The sequence below is a fragment of the Antechinus flavipes genome, chromosome 3 (genome assembly GCF_016432865.1).
Source record: "Antechinus flavipes isolate AdamAnt ecotype Samford, QLD, Australia chromosome 3, AdamAnt_v2, whole genome shotgun sequence".
NCBI lineage: Eukaryota > Metazoa > Chordata > Mammalia > Dasyuromorphia > Dasyuridae > Antechinus > Antechinus flavipes.
The window spans coordinates 548,550,091-548,554,450 of record NC_067400.1 but is presented as its reverse complement, the minus strand read 5'-3'; the positions used below and the strand labels follow the sequence as shown (position 1 = coordinate 548,554,450).

Below are 4,360 nucleotides of genomic sequence, written 5' to 3'. Positions count from 1 at the left end.
GATCCTAATTAGAAAGGCAATTTCAGGGATGCTATAAATCAGTTGTCATCAGAGACCTGTCTTCCTTTGTATGCAGAGAGTATTGCATCCATTAGCACAGAGGCCAAGCCCTTTTGTGATTATTAGTTGTATAGGACTCCTTGCTTTTTTAGATACTTTACCATTTTCCTATGGTTCTGAAAAGATCAAATCACTTGGTGGGTATCATTTTGCTTATTGCATCAAGACAATCCTCATCACATCAAAACGTTGAACTCCTGTAAGAGCCATCCTGCAAAAGCTGAAATTCAAAGGCATATTCTAACATCACTAGCTAGATTCTGCCATTCTAACTTCATGAAAGTTCCATTGGGGAACTGGGTTTCACTCCTGGTCTTTGCCTGTGGAATGACAAATGATTGTCATTTTCCACTCTACAGAAAACATTAACATACCTATCTACTTCAAAGGTGATGTGAACCCCCAAAAGATGTATTATGATGCTTAGTAACTTCACAATCTACTCCTGCAGATATATTCTTTAAATGGATTTGGGCACCTGATAATCAATTTGTCTAATAGGGAGGTGTTGAAAGGGTGCATGAGTAAAATTTTCCCTGCCTCAGAAAATATCTACACTCTATACTTTTTGATTAAATTGACTAGTTTTAGTAAAATGGATTAGGAACTGTTCTATAACACAGAATAAGCAATCATTTCAATAAAAATAGTTGGACTAATTTTTGTGTAGTTCCACAAGCAGCTTCTGGCCCCCAGCTAGTTGTGGTGAAGATACAATTTCTTTGGTTATCTGGAATCCAGGTTCATCCAACATAGGCAGCCATCCAGCAGCATCCAGGCCAAGCTTCCATCCTTGTCACTGCTATGCTACCTAAGTGTGACCCTAATGAAATTAAAGTTGTGTTTCTAAGGTGCACTGGTGGTGGAGTTGGCGCCTCATCAGCTCTGAACCCCAAAATTTATCCCATGAGTTTGTCTCCTAAATAGGTTGGTGATGAAATCACCAAGGCAGATGGTAACTAGAAAAATCTAAGGTTCATAGTGAAACTTAGGCCCAGACTGAGGTTGTGCCTTCTGCCTCAGCCTTGATCATCAAAGCCCTAAAGGAACTTCTTCAGGACAGTAAGAAAGAGAAAAATGTTAATCACAGTGGGTTCGATGATCAACATTGCTGGTCGGATGAGGCACTGATCCTTGGCAAGAGATTTCTGTGCAACCATCAAAGAGATGCTTAGAAGCCCAGCTTAGAACAGGGCTTCAACCCTGATGACAGATCTCCTCATGATGTCATTGATGACATAAATAGTGGTGCTGTGGAATGTCTAGCAGGTTAAATGTTAAAGACTATTGCAATAAATTAACATTTGACAACAACAACAAAGTCAACAAATACTTTAGTTAAACATTTGCTACCTGGCAGGCATTATGCAAAACTCTGAGCATACAAAGAAAGATCCAAATTATCCTTACCTTCAAGGAAATCATATTCCAATGGTGGAAATAACATACAAATAACTGTACAAACAAGATATATGCACAGTTTATGATTCAACACATAAATGAAAAGTTTTGGTAGTTAAGAAATCTTCCTTTTCTAGAATTGGAAAAATGTAACTAATCATTTACATTTTAAACTTAAAGACTTTTAAAAATGTATTTTTATTTTGTTAAATAGTTCTCAATTACAGGTTAACAATATGGATTTGTTAAAAAATTTAATTCTAAATTTTTCTCTTTCTCTCCTGCCCCTCTCTTTGACTCTTGAAAAGGGAAGCAATATATTGATTGTAAATGTAAAATCATGCAAAACATCCTATATTAGCCATGTTGCAAACACACACACATACACACACACTTTAGAAATCTTTAGAAAAATAAGGAAAGTTTTGTTTTTGTACTCAGAGTTCATCAATTTTTGTCTCTGAAGATAAGATTTTTTTTCATACAAATAGTCAAAGTAGTTTAACTTCTAACCCCCGGGTAACAGTTGGGATTTATACCAGGAATGTAGGGCTGGTTCAATATTAGTAAAACAATAATCATAATTAACCCTATCAATAACAAAACAACAAAAATCATATGATTACCAATAGTTGTAGAAAAAGTTTTTCACAAAACATAACATCCATTCATATTAAAAACACTAAGAGCATAGGAATAATTAAAGCCTTTCAAAATCATAAGTAGCGTTTATCCAAAAGCAAGCATTATGTGTAATGGTAACAAACTAGAAACCTTACCAATGAAATCAGAAGTAAAGTACAGATGTCTATTATAACTACTATTGTTCATATTTTGTTATAAATATTAGTCAAAGTAATAAAATAAGAAAAGAAATGAAAGGAATAAGAACGAAGAAACAAAGCTTAAGTTACCCTTTGTAGACGGATACTTAAACAGTACTAGAGAATCAATTTAAAAAATTAGTTGAAAAAATTAACAAATTTAGCAAGATATAAATTAAGCCTACATAAATCATCAATTTCTATATATTATCAACAAAGCCTACAGAAAGAGATAGAAAAAGAAATTCCATTTAAAATAACTGAAGATGATATAAAATACTTGGGACTCTATCTTTCAAGACAAACAAAAACACAATTATGAAAAACTTTTCACAAAGATAGATCTATATTTTACATGGCAACAAGAATATATGATGATCAATTCTAATGGACATGACTCTCTTTAAAAATGAGATGATTGAACCAGTTCCAATTGTTCAGTGATGAAGAAAGCCATATACATCCAGGGAGAGGCCTGTGGGAACTGAGTGTGGACTACACCATAGCATTTTCATGCTTTCTGTTAATATTTGCTTGTATTTTGTTTTCTTTCTCAGGTTTTTTTTCTTTCTAGATCTGATTTTTCTTGTATAGCAAGGTAACTGTATAAATAAGTATACATATATTGGATTTAACATATATTTTAACATTTAATATATATTGGACTATCTGCCATCTAGGGGTGGGGATAAGGGGAAGGAGGAGAAAATTTGTAACAGAAGGTTTTGCAAGGTTAATGTTGAAAAATTATCCATGCATATGTTTTGTAAATTAAAAGCTTTAATAAGAAAAAAAACAAAGATAGATCTAAACAATTGGACAAATATTTAATGCTTGTGGGTAGATTGAGCCAATATAATAAAAAGTGACAATTCTATTGAAATAAATTGACTTATTCAGTGTCATACCAGTAAAAATACAAAGAATTATTTTATTAAGGTAAAAAATATAATAACAAAATTCATTTGGAAAAACAAAATGCCAAGAATATCAAGGAAATAAATGAAAATAAATATAAAGGTAGCCTAGAAGTACCTAGTAGATTGCAAACTAATTACAAAATAGTAATCATCAAAAGTAGTCTGATATTGTCTAAGAAATAGAGTAGTAAATCAATGGAATCGATTAGGTATATGATACACTTAGCGAATAACCATAGTGATCTCGTATTTGATATACTCAGAGATCCAAATGCAAGGGGCAAAACCTCAACATTTCACAAAAATCTCTTGGGAAACTAGAAAATAGTTTGGCAAAAAGTTGGCATGTATTAATATCTCACACTATATATCAAAATAAGGTCAAAGTAGATAAGTGATCTATACATTAGGAGTGATTTAATAATATATTAGGGAAGCTTAGAAAAAATATATCAGATCTGTAGATAAGGGAAGAGTTTATGATCAAATAAGAGATAGAAAATATCACAGAAAATTAAATGGGTAATTTTGATTACATGAAATTAAAAAGGAGTTGCATAAATAAAACCAAAGTAAACAATATAAGAAGGAAAGCAGGAAAAGAGGAAATAATTTTTACATCAAATTTCTCTGATAAAGGTCTCATTTCTTTAATATGTAGGGAATTGAACCAAATTTATAAAACTGTAAGCCGTTTACATAAACAAGCATTTTCAGAAGTAAAAACTACGCATGAAAAAAATCACTTGAAAAAATGCTCTACATCACTATTGATTAAAGAAATATACATTAAAACAACTGTAATGGTGCTACCTCATACCTATCAAATTGGTTAACATGACAGAAAAGGAAAATAATAAATACTGGAGGATGTATGGGATACTAATACACTGTTGGCAGAACTGCAATATAGTTCAACTATTCTGGAAAACAATTTGGAACTATGCTTAAAGATCTATAAAACTGTCAATACTATTTGACATAGAAATGCCATTACTAGATCTATATCTCAAAGAGATCAAAGAAAATGGAAAAGGACATATATGCACAAAAATATTTATGGACATTATTTTTGGTGGCAAAGAATTAGAAATTGAGGAGATTATAATTGAGGAGATACCTATCAATTGGGGTATAACTAAATAAGTTGTGGTA

At 31.9% G+C, this 4,360-nt stretch overlaps 1 pseudogene; it reads left to right on the top strand.

The window, feature by feature from the left end:
• Positions 1-864: 864 nt before the first annotated feature.
• Positions 865-1,334, top strand: LOC127557391 (60S ribosomal protein L12-like; annotated as a pseudogene).
• Positions 1,335-4,360: the final 3,026 nt, after the last annotated feature.